At 43.0% G+C, this 17931-nt stretch overlaps 1 long non-coding RNA gene across 2 annotated transcripts in view; it reads right to left on the bottom strand.

Moving 5' to 3' along the window:
- LOC119151514 overlaps nucleotides 1-17931 on the bottom strand; it is a 97713-nt gene that overhangs the window by 31949 nt on the left and 47833 nt on the right. For both annotated transcript variants that reach the window (XR_005105450.1, XR_005105449.1), the window contains exon 2: nucleotides 7164-7433. This is a non-coding gene — a long non-coding RNA (uncharacterized LOC119151514). The remainder of the gene's footprint in view (nucleotides 1-7163; nucleotides 7434-17931) is intronic.

Here is a 17931-nt window from a genome sequence, read left to right on the forward strand (position 1 = left end):
CAGACACTCTTGCATGATAGCCTTTCCAGCTGCTTCTTTAAAGGCACGCAGAAAATGACATTTAAGTTAAAATCGGGTTAAATAAAAAGAATTCAGTCAATCACTACTGGGTACTGAGTCAGTAAATATCAATTATATAAAATGAGTCACTGATAAGAACTTTGATAAAATCAGGTATTAGGGAAAGGACACTTGGAGAGACAGATGTGACACATGCATTCATTTCAGAAGTCACGCTGCTCTTTTTGGAAACCGGGCTTTTATTTTGGGCACCTCTATTTTCTTCATGGCTTTTCAAAATACTGGGGACCCCAGCAAGAGCTGGGCATAAAACCAGAAGGATTGCTCTTTTGCCTCAAAATTCCGATGGCAGACAATATGAGCCCCCAGGAAAGAACCAGGAGGTCCTCTATGACCTTATCTGACATCAGGGTGAGAACCAAAAGCCCTTTAAGCATTCCCAAATGTAGAGGCATACCTGTGCTGTAGGTACTGGAAGGAAGTAAAGTGTAGGCAAAGCAGGGTGAGCAGGGTTGCCATGTAACCGTGGCTACTCCTAGATCTGTTAAATGAGGGATGACACTGAAGTAATACTGGCTTCAAGAAGTAGAATGGACTAAGATTTGCCTCTGGCCCGGATTCAGGAAGGCGGTGATGTACAAGCAGAGCTTCGAGTGGTGGAGGATCCCGTGGAGAGCTCCAGGACCTCACTGGTGCCTACAGAGGCATGTGTTAACAGAAGCAGTCTCTGTATTTCAGCTTTTTCTTTAATCTTAGATCAAAAGCTGGTTTCTTTTACCTTTCCAAGGTGCTGCACCACTCGCATTTCTCCTTTTGCTGGAGAAGTCACCCCCAGCCACATCCCCCTGGGCACAACCTCAGCATGGCGATGGGCCAGCCACTGGGCACTACCTACACTATAGGTACATATATCCCTAATTATGGGTAGGGATAAGAGGCCTTTGGTAAAAGAAAAATGAGCCCTTTCTCTCTCTCTGCGTAAAAGAAAGAGAGTAAATAAAATTCCAGCAGCTACAAGCTGGCGACATTATACTGTCATAATCCAGAAATGAACATTGATTCTGAAGAAGTCGCTTCTTCAAACTTTAACGCAACAATTAAGTATTCCATTGTCATGGCTCAATTAAATGGTATGGCCTGAGAAAATTGGGGATTGTAAAGTGAGGATGGAATGTGCTTTGATCCTCTTTCCAGGGTTATTGTTTCATTAATAAATGAACATGTCATTTGTCTCACCAGAGGGAGCTCCTGCCCTCCAGGCTTTTTCCCTTTTTTGTTCAGGTTTTATAAAGATGAATTTCCAGTGCTCTGAAATACCATGGATTAGTAGTTAAGCCTGACAGCACTTCGGGGAGTAGTGGGCTTAAAGTGCCTCACACAGGTCTCCAAAGCACTTGTTTACTAATAGAGGAAATCAGCGACCGTCTGCAGCTGCTGATATCGCATTACCATTTGGAAAGACAGTAGCTGAGATAACAAATCACACAGTTTTAATAATTACTCCTGCATTCCAGTTTTTTGTTTCCTGCGTAACTGCAAAGGCTGGATTTCTTCCAAATAAACAGATAAAAACAGTATGGAACTTTTATCTTTTAATGATAATGACAACACATCATGTTTCACTAAAAGTTTCCTGCTGAATTTTTTTCTGATTTCTAGAGTTTCAATAAAATGTAATTATACTTTATAATTCCACTCTTTTAATCTTCACTTCAAAAACTATTCACAGTTAGCAAGTTTGCTAGGCACGGAGAGGGGGTGAGGAGCAGAAGCGGTCTTCCCCCACATTGGGCTGTTCATAAATTCTGTCTGGGGGTAAACCTGTCATTGAAACGGCACAAACCGAGCTGCTTTGCATTCAAATTAATACCTAGTTTAATTTGAATATAAAATAGCTCCATTTATGTGGTTATTAAGAAAAAGTAACAAAACCGTTTGGCAATGAATGGATGTTTAAGATAGGATACACTTGCAACCTATTTCTTTTCCGTGCTTGGGGTTTTTTTCTTCTTTTCTAATCCTTTGGATACTTTGGTATCAGAATCTTCTCCTACCGATAGATTAGGCTTTAAAATGAAACAATACCTATGATATCCGAATGGTTAATTTTTGACTCTGGGAGTCAAAAAGTTCCCATTATCCCAATACTAAATCAGACTTCACAGGTTTTGTTCGAGTACATCTTCCCATCTTGTCCTTTGCAATGGTCAGAGAAAAGCCAGCGATTTCATAACCACTTTTCTTGCTAAATATTTTCATAGACTTAGGAGGGCAGAGAAGAGGAAGAAGAGAAGAACACCACAATTATGCCTTCCTCTTCCAACTGAAAATGTCCAGACTTAAAGGTAAGGTAAACTTTTCTCACAGCTTTTAGTTTGCTTACCACCAGCCCATGTTCCACTGGGTGATTAAAGAAAGCTTTTTTAAAGCATTACTTCAGAATGATCTTAATTGGTGCAAGGTTGAGCCCTTTCTAGGAGGGGAGGGAAAAGGTTGAATAGCCTTTTCAAGTCACATGAAAGTTTCTAGGATGAATGTACGATAATTAGATTAATAAGTAGCTTAATTTATCACAGCTAAGGATTTCAACAGCCACACATTAGAGCAAGAAAAAAAAGATTAGTGTGATTCCAGTTTGTAAAAAATTGTACTGAAACTCGATTAACCTTAAATACAAAGTGCCTTTCTTTTTGTGTGTAAATTCAGTAGTTAAGGAGGAAAAAAAACCACTAAAATAATCAGAAAAGTCCTGTTCTGTTCCTTTGTGTTGGCTAGCTAATGAGAGATATTGGGCTTGTACAAAACAACTTTTCCCTGCGAGGTTATTCTTCCTAGAACATGGATTTATTTAAATGAAATCTGCAAACCCTACCACTGTTGTGAACCCTGAAGATCTGCGTGAGGTGTGAGATGATGTGTGCAGGGGTTGAAATTAGCTCTAGCATCATCTATTGTCATCTTAAAATAAAAGTGAAGCAGCAAAAAAATAGGTGAAGTATATATTCTAGCATAATGCAAAGTTATAGCCACCTTAGTCCTGGCAATGAAAAAAGGGGTGAGCAGAAGCCTGCGTGCTGGGCAAAGATATGGAAAAAAAAAAAACCTGTAGCCAAAGCTAACGTGGAGCGTGCAATTAGGGATGACAATTAGCCGTGCAATATTTGTTCATGCCAAGCATGAGGTCTACAACACAGCGTCATTTCAACAGTGCTCCCCGTTGCTGGTATCAGCCTAAAATCAAATGTGGCAAACACAGGAGCAGAGCAGCAACTTGGTGCAAAAAAATCTCACTCGCTGATGGGAGATTTGTGTAAAATATTGCCAGACCATCCAGCTTTCCCCTTGCCACCGTCTCTGCTTCCTTACAGGACAATCCCTCAATAGAGAGTGAAATCTGCTGTGCTTTCTGATGTTGCCATCCACCACCAAGGTTGTTTTCGGTGGTGTCATTATTTATCAGTGCTAACGTCAGATTTCATTAATCTAACTCCTTAACACTTGTATCACAGCAGACAAAAATTCCCAATGCTTTTTATTAAGACAGCTGGCACTGGGGCTAGCAAAGCCCATGGAAGATTCTGGAGAGTGGTGGTATTGTTCCTGTCAACGCTCGACAGCTATCATCATTTTGAGGAGGCCTAATGCAAACCCAGCGGCAGCGAGATGTGAGATGCTGCTGGGTTTGTGACTCACTCCCTGTCCTGAATTCCTCTTTGAAAGGGGACGATAAGGGGGACGATCGGTTCATATTTGTAGGAAACTGCAAATGAAACTACAGAGCCTAAAAAAAAACAAAAAAAAAAGAAGAAGAAAAAAGAACAAAACCCCATAATGAAATGAGAAAGGAGGACGGTTTCTTTAATTTTATCTCGCACTTAAGAGATGACTAAGAGCGCTAATGAAAGGGAGCGTAATTATAGCCCAGATAGTGCATATTGCACACGCCGTAACGTCAGAAAGGTTAACTCTGGCAAAGAGAGATCATACAAATCAAAGTGGCTGAGGGCACTCATGCATCGGCCTGTTTGATAAGATTGATAACTGTAACCAGTAGCTTAGGAGAATCGATTTCCACTGCCGGGGATCTCTCTGGATGTTCTCATCTTTTCTTCTGTTTACATGAAAGTGAAGCTTTAAAGATGTTTTATCATCTAATGGTGAATATGACACACAGTTACAAACAGAATCTTTTTTTAATCTCAGAATGGAAAATTTAAGCGGGGCAGTGATTCGCTTTAATTATGTATATTGAACAAATTTGAAGAGATGAGAAGAAACTTGTTTTTCAGCCCACTGAACCCAAGTGCTTGCCTGTAATCTAAAATGGATATCTAATTATTGTTTAACATTATTTATTTAGGAGGAGTTACGACCTCTAATTTGCCTTTAAATGATTAATTTAGTGTTTAAATAAAGCTCCTTTTATTTAATAATGTTTCCTTTAACCAATCTTCACTAATGTCAATAAACTCTTTGTTTAACCTTCTTAAAGGAAACATTTTCTCAGCTCTGAGACAATTATGAATTACCAAAACCCATATAGAAAATGAGCTAAGTAATTATCTAATATTATTGCAGTGTGCTTAAGAAAAGAATATTCCACACCAATAACATAAGGCAGGAGACAGGAAACAAGCTTTTTCTAAATATTGAGCATTTTAAGCAATCTGCCTCTTTTTGAAGTGACAGGGCAGCATGGAAATACCAAAAAATACTAATAGCTTGGCTAAATAAACTTATCCACTTCTAGCAGCATCCTTAAGTGGTGCTTAGTTCAGGTCCCAGGCACAAACCAAGCAGCACAAATATCCCCACTCCATATGTAGAGAGATGGTCCGATGAAATGCTGGTGCCCTCATCCTGTCCCCTGCCCTCAGCAGGGTACCCTCCCCCACAGCCAGGGTGACTCTGCACCACCACGGTGCTCCCTCAGTGCCCAGGACCAGGCAAGGGAGCACCAGTCACTGCCCAAAAACTCCACTCCAGACCTTCGGCTGTTTTCTGAAGCTGACTCTCACATATAGATATAGTGGCATGTGTATATCATAGTAGAGTATATACTGGCCACTGATTTTGAAAGTGAGCAAGCACCTTTTGGGAGTCCAAGTGGTACTGCTGTGTTTTGACTATTGAACACCATTTCTATGCAATAAATCATGTTTGTGGTAATGCATAGGCTTTCCTGGTCTTGCTTAGATCCTCCGTACTTTGCTCCAAGTACACCGGAGCTGGGAAGACCACAGGAAATAATAGGTAATACCAGGGCAAATTGATGTCCAAGAGGCCAGAAAGTGGCAGGAGGTAAGGAGGGGAGGAGAAAGAGGCAGAGCTTCCAGCAGAAGCCAGATGAAACAGAAAAGCCAGGAGTGGGGGCAAGTGGTGAGAAGGAGTAAAGAGACTTTAAGAGTCTACAAAAAAATCCAAGGAGTGAGGCTCACAGGATCACAGAAGTGTTGAGATGGCAGGGTCGTTCAAGAGCAGCTCAGGCAGGGCCAGCTACAGCAGGCTGCCCCAGACCATGGCCAGCTGGGGTTCAAGTATCTCCAGATGCAGACTCCATAGCCTCTCTGGGCAGCCTGATCCAGTGGTCAAACATCCTCATGGCAAAACCAGGTTTTCTAATGTTCAGATTGAGTTTTCTGTGCTCATGCATGGGATGAGGTCCCAGTCTTGGGCTTCTCTTATTCCTGACCCAAAATCTCACTGTGGGTACCAAGGAACGTCCCCCACAAGTGAACACAAGGCAAGTTCATTTTTATAGTGGGAGAAAAGCCTGAAGCTGCTCGGTAGTGGGAAAGCACTGGGATGGAAACACCTGTCTCCTGAAGGTGAGTCAGGATGATGGTCCTAATAGTCTGGGAAAAGAAAGGATGGATAGATGGACCACAAACTGGGAAAGGGAAATAATTGCAGCAAGTTCTCAGAAGAGAGTAACGAATGTTGAGAGAGCGTGTAAGTCCCAACCAAGCATTAGCAGCAGAGCTACAGGACATACTGAGAAATGTCTGGCCTCCCCTTAACCACGTGGGCTACTGTCTGGAGCTTGAGTGATGGAGGTCTGAACAAAAGTTGTGATAATTTCTAACCTGGGAAACGTGCTGTCCTTATTATAGGCAGAGTTGAAAAGTTCCTCACATTGACAGCTGTACCCTTGAACCACAAAAGCAGCAGCAGAGCATGGGGGTTTTCTGTGCCATTACTCCTTCCAGGTCTTGTTGAAGACCCCAGGCAAAAGAAGGAGAGCAAGTGTCCAAATTTGAATGAAGGGGGCTGAGCAACAGGGAAGGGCAGAATGAAACCCATAGCACCTCAGATGTACAGGGAGAAGGAAGGGCAGGAAAATAGGTGTGCAATAAGCATTTATACAAACTCTTGGGAGTAATAAAGGAGGTACCTGGTCCCAGGGGCCAGATCATGGCTCCAAGCTGATGGTGAGGTGCACAGAGATGTGTGCTGGCACTAATCTGGGATCCAGGAGGAGCAAAGCTACATTGGTGTGGCTCCAAGCTCAGCTAGTATTAGGCAACTTTCACAGCATCTTGCTCTTTCTCTCCCTTTTGGGATGCTAGGAGCTCGGGAGCAACGTGATGGGACTGGCACACCCAGCCAGAGGCAGAGCTCCCTGCCCACCTGAGACTGAGGAGTCACCCAGGGGCATCAGCACTGCTGCTCCCGAAATCCTGAAAACACCCACAGAGTCCCTGCTCTGCTCTTAGTTTCTCCTTTCCCTAACACAAAAGATTCCCCTTTGGCCTTTTTCGGGTTTTTTTTTTTTTCAAACTGGCAAAAAGCTTTTGACCATTTATTTTCTGAAGTTTTGACATTACCATTTCAATATTTTCTTTCCCAACCAGATGGGCTAAGTAAGACCTTATCCAAGTTGTAGATCTCTAAACCAAGAAAAATCTCTAAACCCTGGTCCTTAGTTCTTCACAGTCTATAACTGGGATGACACACTGGGATGCCAATTTGCAGCCGGTTTGGTAAGAGGAGTATCTGTGCTCAGCTTATTCATTCTCTCCCATCTTTGTCCTGACACTTGTGAAACCCCATTCCCTGAAAAGTCAGAGTATCTGAGGCCACACAACAACAGAGTCCAGCCAATGCCACCAATACAACCAGGAGTGTATTTTAACACTCACCTGCAAGCTGACTTCTGTGTAAGTGATGATTTGGATCCACAAAATTAACAAGGAGTTGCTAGGAGAGCCCCAAACTCCTTTCCAAAGTGAGCAGACTTGGGATGAGCTGCCGCCATGACATCCCTTCGATGCTGGACCAGCACGTATGGAGTAAAGAAGATTTGAATCCCACCTCCAGCTTTGCCCATTGTTCTCCATGTGGGCTTCTCTTTCCAGGGAATGCATCTGTGCAGTCGAGATATTCAAGGAGGGACAAGACTCCCACAGCCCCTATGTGAAAGGTGAATGAAAGGATGGTGAGCAATTACCTGCCTTAATTCAGACTGCAACCCACCATGAACTGTTGTCCCCTGACATGTGGTAGGAAGCAAAGTACAATCTTAGCTGGGTTACAGGTAAATGGGCAGACGTGTTTGCCCTCAGACAGCCTGAGGACACACCACCCTCCTCTGAACACAGAGTGTTAAAAGAGGGACCTTCTTTTAAATAGCTGTTTACCTGCAGGCTGCTAACGCCATGAATAGCCAGCTGCTCATTAAGGGTCAAGAAGGGCCTGGTTAAAAGGTCCTGCCCCACCTTTGATGCAGCATGGAGAAGTCCCTTGGGACTTGCTTGGCAGTGCAACAACATACAGAGCTGACCCACAATACACACTGGAGCCCTCCTAACATTAGGTGACATGGCTTGCCCTAGCAGACATGGAAGGAATTTTCCCAAGAAACACCCAAAAAACCCTGCTGTGATATAAAGGAGACAAATTCTCTCTGTCAGCCTATGTGCATCCCCAAACAGGGATAGGACACATCCAACCTTTTTTATTCTTATTTTAAAACCATGGTATTGTGACTTTTTTTGAATCCCAGACAGGTAAGAATAAAGTGAAGGATTTCTTGCATCCATCACTTCTTTAAAGAGGACTTGCTCTGCACTCTGAGCTGCTAGAGAGCCTTACTAACCTAAAATAAGTAAAAATTTACACATCTGATTAGCAAAGAAATAATTTTGCTTTTTTAACTTCTGCTTGCTTTGAATCAGCCCTGTAAAATTCCCCCTGCCTTCATAGACGGGAATAAATAATACTGTTTGATGAATGAATAAAATATCAGGTAGGAAGTGTCTTGTTTGTCTGTGTCTTCATTATCTCCTTCCCTGTCCTGCTGAGTTAGTGCACGGACTGTGTGTCTGGACCAGCGTGTTCTTCTTTACTGGTCATTCACTGTTTGGTTTGTACTAGCAGCTACCAGCTGGGAGCCCTGGACATAGGTTAAGATCGAAGGTGTTCAATGCTGTACAAATAACAAATAAAAAGATAATCCCTCCAGAATAAGTGCAGAGTTTTGCCAGATTTTGGGTTTCCCTGGACGTTTTTCCTTGCTAGAACCTTCATACAAATGTTAAATATGAAGCAGGGAATGGTTCAGATGATAAATCATCATTTTTCTCTTTTTTCCTTTTGTAATTATTTAAAATGACAACATTATGTATGGATTTTTCTTTGAGCTGCCCGTCATTTAGATTATGTTGGTCAACTTTTACAGCCAAGTGCAGAATTTGGAGTTGTTCGGGGAGGGAGGGGAGGTGGGGGAAAGGCCAATTCCAGTCACAGGAGAGGAAAAATTGAGAAAAAATTTCAAAATAGAAGGCTTTTTTTAAGGACATGCAAAACCCCTAAAGAGATGTAACCACTCTTACTGGAAGAGGTGTGCAAGACTCCTTTCTTTCAATTCCCCATTTATTTCTCTCCTTTTCTAGTGAAGGCAGGTAATCTCAGATTATTTACTAGCATCTCATTTCCAACCCACAAGAAACCCCTCAAAGCCAGAAAAAAATACTCTCTGTCAGCCTGTTTTTGTTTTGCTCTCGTGTTTATTTTCATCTTAACATTAATTGCCCCATAATGTCTGCTTGGTTTTATCAATTAGCCTTTGCAGTGGGAAAATATTTTAGCGCCTAATACAGCGTAATGATTTTTTTCCCTATTTGCCAAGGGGGTTATTAATAAATGTCCCCACTGGGGTTACAACTCTGGTGCTCTGGTGTTTGCTTTAGGGGAAATGAGGGATTGGAGGAAAATCCTAACCAAACGGAGCTATAATTAGAGCGAAAGCAGCTGCAATTAGAAGTATATGTTCAACGACACCCACGGCACTCGGGGACAAACCTCCCCTCAACTCGGGCAGGGGTGGCAGCAGAAAGTCTGCCACTGCAAAAAGGAGAAAGCTCTTGGTTTTCCGGCTTTTCCAGGTGCTGCAGCAAAGATTTGCACCGGCTTCCCAGTGCATTTCTCCAAGGTTTTTTCAGCAGAGGAGTGCTGGCCCAGCAAAGCCAACAGCAGACTCCTCCGAGCCGGGATTTTACCCTGATCTCTCACTCCTCACTATTTATTTAGCCTGAACCACTGCCACCAGCGCTGCTGGGCTCTCTGGTTAGCTGCCAGCCCTGAGCAGGCCCTTCAAATGGCACATCTCGGTGCACATCAGACATCCACACTATTTCCCATGGAGTCCTCTCCTGTGGCTGCAGGTACTCCAAGGTTGGACAGCAAAGCCTGGCAGACCTTGTTCTCCTCCCTGCTGCCACAACAGACTTTGTTTGCGGAGAGAAAAAAAACAGGCGCCGTCCCTTTGGCTTTTCTGTCTGTACAAATCTAAATTCTCCATCACCAGGAAATGAGGCAGCTAATAGGCTGTCCTAGCAAAATTCAGTCCTGTCATCAGATACGGGTTTCTGGAAAGCCAAACTGGAAGAAGTTCTGCAGCCTGTCAAGAATTCAGGCTGAGTTAAGTATTAGGGTTTGATTTAATCAATTAGCTGAACAACAAGTTTAATAATAAACACTTTCATACAGCAAGGACACATACAGAATTAAAAAATGCAGCAGATGTGCAATTCTGCTTAATATGGCTTTTAGCTTAATTCATCTTATTGCAGAAATCTGTAATTCTCATGGTTTGGTTTCTGAACAACAGCTACTGATGTAACCTTTTGTCTTTCCCTGGCTTTTTTTGACCAAAAAACCTCCAAAACAAAACAAAAACAATTACTATTATAGCACTTTTAGCTCTGAGGATTTACAGCTTTGCTTCTTTCACAGCAGAGCTCAGAAGTAATAGAATTTACTCTGGGAAAACCTGATCGTGTCCTTGTGAGTCTCTCTAGACCTTCTCATATTGGGGTCCCATATAGGCACCCCATATAGCCCTTTGTAGGAAACAGGTTATTGCCAACATAAGCTGGCTGGCTATGGAAGCCTATGTTTGAATGACACCTCCCATTCCACCACACTTTAAAAAAAAGATACTTTTAAAAAATCCTGTTCTGTGTTAGACTCCAGATAAATGCCAACCCAACAACATCAACTAAAAGTAAATCATGGTCACTGGAATGGATCCAGTATTTACACCTGCAGAAAGCAGACAGAAAGCAGCAGTAAAATGCAAGGATGTGCCACACGCCTGTCCACCACCTATATGTGATACAGGTGGTACATCACGGTGCTGGGACCACAAGAAAGCAGATTTCCCTAAACACCCAAAAAGATGCAACCTCATTCCTGCAGATTGCTGAACACCAGAAAAGTCACCTGAATGAGGACAGGGCTTGTTGCCTGATTTGCCTCTTCCTCCAGATCCTGGATCTCTGTTTTAACCAGAAGAAGAGCTCTGGTGGACCTTGGGACTACTGATTTTCCAGTGTGAATGAACAGAGATTAAAGGTAACCAAATGAAGAATCCAGTGATTATTTGTGTTGCAAACCGGCCTGAGAACCATGCACAATGGCCACCGTGGCACAGCAAGAGACAGCCCTGCCCTGCTGAACAGCCACTCTGAACACGCGGTCCATAGGGCTGTGTGGGAGAAGCAGGTATCCACCAGCATTTCTGCAGCAAGGAGCACTGTTCCCAGAAGGTGCGCGTATTTTATACCCTATTTGTACTTCAAGCAAAGCATCCAGGAGCTGCACAGAGGAGTTGGGAACTGAGCCTGCAGGACAACATCAGAGCACCTTTTGCTATAAACCAAACATTTCTGTCCTGAGAAAACCAAAGACATCATTTCCACCAACTTCAGGAGGGCCCAGGCCCAGCTGGTGGCTGCTCTGATTCCTGGCCAGGCATTCACCACAACTAAATATTTCTTCTAAACCAGAACCTTTCCAAATTGCCCTCAAAGTACCAGTTCTGCTTTTCTAATTCTGCAGGACCAAGTGCAAGGTCCCACACGTGGGTGGGGGCAATCCCAAGCACAGACACAGGCTGGGCAGAGAACGGATCGAGAGCAGCCCTGAGGAAGGCTCGGGGGTGTTGGTGGACGAGGAGCTCAGCATGGCCCAGCCCGGAAAGCCAACCGTACCCTGCGCTGCATCACCAGCGGCGTGGCCAGCGGGTCGAGGGAGGGGATTCTGCCCCTCTGCTCCGCTCTGGTGAGACCCCTCCTGCAGTGCTGTGTCCAGTGTGGGGCCCCCGGCATCAGGGGAACACGGACCTGCTGGAGCGAGTCCAGAGACCACGGAGATGCTCAGAGGGCTGGAGCCCCTCTGCTGTGGAGACAGGCTGAGGGAGTTGGGGCTGTTCAGCCTGGAGAAGAGAAGGCTCCGGGGAGACCCTATAGCAGACTGCCAGTAGCTAAAGGAGCCTTATAAGAAAGGTGAGGATAGACCTTTTGTTAGGGCCTATAGCAATAGGACAAGGGGGAATGGTTTTAAACTAAAAGAGGACAGACATAGATGAGATATGAGGAAGAAGTTCTTTACTGTGAGGGCGGCGAGGCGCTGGCACAGGCTGCCCAGAGCAGCTGTGGATGCCCCATCCCTGGGAGTGCTCAGGGCCAGGCTGGATGGGGCTGGGAGCAACCTGGGCTGGTGGAAGGTGTCCCTGCCCGTGGCCGGGAGTTGGAACTGGATGGTCTTTAAGGTCCCTTCCAACCCAAACCATTCTACAATTCTGTGAATTCTAGAGACATCCAACAATTTTGTTTCTTCTATTTCCTTCTCCTTTGAGTGGAGGGGTAATTACGTGTCTCCCCGTGCATATCTTTAATCACACAGTATTTGCACACTATATATGTGTATTGTGGACCTTTAATACTCAAAGAAGCTTATAATTGATTTTAAATGTTGTTTTAAAGGGATACACATTACACTAGGGATATGTGTATGTATACATGTGTATTAGTACACCTATAGGTATACATATACAATAAACATGAGACCCTCTGCAGCTAACCGTAGAGCTCAGCACTGTACCCCTTCCCCACTATGCTTAAGGGTCTAAAATAACCACCAGGCTTTTAAAGTTACTTTTATTACCTTACCACCACCAGAAACAGCACAACCTTGTGCAGCTGCTTTGACACAGACGTTAATTTTCACTTGCAGCTGTGGCAATTAGAAAGTGTACTTAATAGAGTGTCATGTTAATTGTTGCAGAGTTAACCAATTTCTCCATTTAATTGTCGATTGATTAACCTATTGAAATGGTAAGTGACTCAGTTTCCTTCCAGAACAAACAGCAGCCACATATTGTAGCTTCATCCAGCTGGAGGGGGTACTCTGTGATTTGCTCAGCCTCAGTGTGCTGGTATTTTTCTACACCTCCCTGAGCTTTTAATTAGATGAGCCAATTTTACATGTATTTGTCTGCTGGAAAGGTTATCTGTGCCTGAGTTGACCTGCAGAGACAAGGTTGAGCCTAGCAGTCTTAACAGAAAAGGATTTCAGCTATGACTGCTGTACTTGATTGCATTGTAATGGTAATTAACTTAAGACTTTGCCTCCCTCAATGTTTTTTGTAGCTAACTATGCAATGAGATGTTTCCTCTGTCATATATATGCACTTATTAAGCTCTCATTGGATTCTAATATGCATGCAAATAGTCAAGAGTTTCTTAAGGCTAATACTACACTGTGTAGATTGTAGTGTCATTAAGTCACTACAAAGATGTAGCCTGCAGCAAAACTTCTAAGTTTTTTTTTCTTTTTCTGCTAGTGCATGTGAGGATTTGATTTTCCATTTTTGTGCTTTTTTTTCAACCTAAAAGAGGAAAAATTCCCTCTACACACTCTTGCTCCTTTTTATCTGAAGGATTCTGTGTGAGAGTGCCCGTTTTAACAACTTTCCCAGCGAGCCCCAAAATGTACTTGTGTTTTTAAAGGAAGATCCCGATGTCCTTAATTCCATTTTTTCAAGTTGGTTTGTAATCCACCCCCATTCCTACTCCTTTCTCTGGGTGGCTCGTTTGAAAGCCCTCGGTATCTCCTGTGTTTCTGCATGTTCTTTTACAGTACGGCGCTGTCATTTAATTACGAGACAATCCCCCACAACTGAGCAAGCATTTTCATCATTGATAATGTTGGTAGCAGGCAAATGAGACAAAATGATTACAAACCTATGTTGCGCTCAATAGTCCTTTAGAGGATTTCTCTCTTAATAGTCCTGGCTCATTCATGTTTGGTCCAGTACATTTGTTCTTTAAAAAAGGCATAGATTAGAAGAGTTTCAGGGTAGGTTAATAACTCAACTGAAAATGGCTGCTTGCATTGTCAAAGTCTGTTCCTGCAGTTGCCTGGTGCTTTCTTCAGTTCTTCCACACTGCAGCTTTGGCCCAGTTGGTAAACAGCTTAAGTCCAGACATCTTTTCATTCTCGGCGAAGCAGATTGAAATAAAAATGCATATAAGTGGCGACTGACTGGCGCTGGCCTGACAATAGCCTGTAACATTATGCAAGGGTATTTACATAGGAATAAGGCCTTGGTAAAGAAGACGGGGGCAATTAATGACTAGGGCCACACATATAACGAAAGTTTGTCCAATCTTTTCTTCAATAAAGATCTTTTGTAAAGTACTATGGAAACTCATGGAGGCCCCCAAACAGAGGAGAGGGACTTTTGTGGTGGTTTTTTTTTTTTTTTGTTGGATAGGTGTTTTTGTTTCAACTTTGAGTTAAAAGGGCCAAATTTTGTAAAGATAAAATGTAATTCTTCTGTGGTTTTGGATTTTTACTATTATGACTTTTTTTTCCCTCCTTTTTTTTTTTTCCATAGGAATTGGGTTTGTGTGGCTTTCTCCCTAGGAGCATGAGTGGAATAAAGAAATAAAGTGAATGATGTGCCTCAGCCAGGCAGGGTGGTGGAGGTGAAGTGTTCCAAGGACTCCTGTTACAACGCTTGACTTCTCCTGCGAGCACAGGTTTGGAATTTTAGCTAATTTGTAAGCATTTAGAGCCTGATTCTGATCTCTCTTACACCTCAGCAGTTCTGCTGGTGTTGTCAAACCGCTTCCCAGCAGATGCAAGATAGGCAGCTCCGCCTTCCAAATTTGGCTTTTTCCTTCATTTTGTCCTGGTGGATTTGGGCATGAGTGATTTTGACAAACCGAGGAAGCCCCATACTCTGGCTCCCGGCTTCGGTGCCAAAGGCGGAGCAGTGTCAGCAGTGGGTGTTGCGGGGACATAGCCCAGGGCAGAATCTAACCCCAAGGCTTCATCCTGCCAGATGGGATGCTCTCCCCCAGGCTCAAAGACACAAATAATGAGCCCATTTCTCTGGGAGAGACCAGTAATCTCCCGGGGCAAGGACAGCACAAAAGAGTCACAGCTGATGATGCCACCCCCAGCGGACCTGAGTCAGTGGGTTTGCATGTTTTGGCGCAGTGTAGACACACCACTTTGGATCTGAAGCTATTGCCACCATGATGAGGCTCCTGAAAGGCTCTTCATCAACTCTGTATCCTCCTTCAATGTCTCTTTTTCCTTCTCAACAAATTTAAGCCACTGTCCTCTTAAGTCTCACCTGTCCCCATGGAAGTGTCGATATTTTTTTCCGTGGGCTGCCACGGCATGTCTGTTGATGGCAGTTTGATTATGACCACACCAGCTAGGCGATTTTAATTTCAGGCTCATCCATTGGTCTTTGAAGACTTTGCTATTATTCTAACGACTGTGGAGGGCTCCTTGGTTTGGGTTGATGCTGTAACTTTTTTAACATGCTGTTCAGCACACCATTAGTCTCTTTCTTGAAAGCAGAGCAGGGATCCTACTGCTCAACCCGTGTTATGTGTTCAGTAAGTCAATCCTTAGGCAGGCATGAATGAGAAAAGCCCCACTGATTTCTCTACAGTTCTGCCAAGATTTACATCATTTCATGATCTACTACGGAACCCTTTTCCTCTTAGATAGAGATTTTTATAGCAGCATATAACTCAAAGAAGACAGAATTACATTTCTCAAGACACCCTATCATGTCACTTTCTTTCTCCAAAATAATTCTAAAAATCAACTCTCCCATGGGAATTAACTCCTAAAATGCTTGCTGGACATTGCAGAGGGGAAAATAAATGTTAATAGCACAAACACATGGTTCATATGACAGAAGTGTGCATGGAGCACAGAATGTGTTTCTGTTGCAGCCCTGGAAATGTGTTTCTGCTGCAGAAATCAATGTTTCATTCAAGGCTATTGATCAGTACTAAATTAATTAGACTTCAAGGCTTATGGCAGTTGATAAGACAACTTGTTAATTTAGTCAATGATAGTGTTTTCCCTAAAGCAGCAAATACCCTCTTTCTCAGAAAAGACATTTCTGGCACTTGCTACCCGACTTTCCCCCCCTCCTCTTTTATTAAAAAAAAATCACTTTACATTTAAATTAAGATAAGAATTGGATGGGGAGATACTTCTGTTTACCCCTATTTGCCTTCTTTTGCGCTAGCGTCAAAGTAAGGTGTCGATAACATCTGATGTAATTTAATAGGACAGCAGCATAACATTTAGCTTCTCCGACCCTGGCCCATTGACAGCAACGTTCATTTGGAAAAGCTGGTGGGGAGAGGACAGAGGAGGGAGAAAAACTACTTTCTAAATACAGCGTGGGTTTTTTGTTTTCTTAACTGGCAAACCCAGAGCTTTTGCTTCCCTGTCGAGAAGGATGCTCGTGGCCACTGACAAAGGCATGGGCACTGCCGGTGCTGCGAGCGGTGAATGAGACGAAGGTATCCCAGAATACCCCGGCCATGGGGCCGTACTTCCTGCTGGCTGGGAAGGACAAAAGGACAAAACCGAAGGAGTGCCGGGGTCCCACCACCAGCTCTTGGAGGCACCAGTCTGCTACCAGCAGCACTCCAACCCTCGGAGAATGCTAATAAGCCACTGAAGAGCTCAGCTTTCCTGCCATAATTCTATAGCGCTGTTGAGGACCCCATAGTGTTCACTAAATAAAGACAACTAATTGAGAATTTTTTGCACATTTTGCTCAGTGGACTTGTTGTTCAGGCGGTTGGTTGGGGAGAATGTCCCCCTACTGACAACAGGGGCTGATTGTTTTGGCAGCCGCCGGGTTAGCGCCATTTCCCGGGTCTGAGGCTGACTTTTGAAGTATGACAAAAATGTTTAATTTGGGATATTTTTTTTTTTTAATTATGTGGCTGGGAATTATTTGGGCTTCACGAAGAATAGGCTGTCCGGTGTTCATGTGAAAAAAAATATTAAAAATAATTGCTGGCAGAGTTTCTCAAAATAAAACCTTTGGTCTTGCTCTCTCTTTTTTCTCCTCACTCTCTCTTTCCCCCCTCTCTCCTGCTTTTTTTTTTTTTTTTTTACTGTATTTTCTGTGGCAAGGCCTACATTTTTGTGTCTGCAGGTGACACTTTGATTGAAACTAAAATTAATAAATCAACTGAAAAGCTCACACCTACAGCTCACAGCAGGGCCTTGAAAACACGGTTATAAAGGGAGCTTTATGCCCTTGTGTAAAGAAGGAATAAATTACAGAAGCACTTGTTGCCCTTGGACTCGATTTTGCTTTGCAGGCTGGTATCTTATTTTTGGAGCTTATTGTTAATCAACAGGTTCCTTGTAGGTTTAGCAGGTGACTTTGCTATTAATCTCCTATTTGACCACTATAGCATATTAATGAGGTAGGCTTCTGGATGTGGCTATGTCTCCAGCACAAGGAATTAGTTTAAAAGGTGCACTCTTTACTCAATTGCTCGCAGTTAACGATGCTGCAGCCCAAATGCAAAGTAGCATTTTCTACAGCTTGTGTAGCATTAAGAGTGTTTTACTAACATTATGTTCCTCACTGTGCTTTTCTTCTGTTGTATACTTATTTCTTCTCCATGGAGAGCTATTATCATGCTTACTGGTCCTTCCTTCTCTTTATATTTTTGGGGGCTTTCTTCATTTTTTATTCCCCTAACAAAATAAAGAAATTATGTATAAATGACAAAATGATATCCTTTCTTATTAATGTGCACCTTGGTTTTAATTAAACAATTCCAGAGCGCTTTGGAGGTACCATTGGATTTAAATGAAATGCTCAGCTCAACATTTCTCTTCAAAACTAGCTTAATAAATATCATTATAAAGTGCAGGAATTCAACCAGCCCTATTTCACCTTGTATTTTGGGTCTGATTTAAGCTTGGAGTGAGGATACCTATAGGGGTACTTTAAGAACATAAAGAAAAGCCAAGGATTTAAGACTTAAATTTGTAATTACAAGGATCTGCTGAAATACATAATATTATGAGCCAGGCTACAAAACACCCTGGTGGAAACAACAGCTTTGTTGTAATACAGTAATTTCCACATTCCAAGGAACGTGCTCTGCCATAGACGGTTATTATTGGCGTTTCCTTTCATAACTTTCAGATGTGTGGTCTACCTCCCAAACAGATACATTTTCCTATTTAAATTAGCGCTGTCAGGCTTATCCCTGCAGATTCCCAGCATTTTTTTCAACAAGGACTCTTACACACAACAGCATATTTGTG

The sequence above is a fragment of the Falco rusticolus genome, chromosome 7, assembly GCF_015220075.1.
Source record: "Falco rusticolus isolate bFalRus1 chromosome 7, bFalRus1.pri, whole genome shotgun sequence".
NCBI lineage: Eukaryota > Metazoa > Chordata > Aves > Falconiformes > Falconidae > Falco > Falco rusticolus.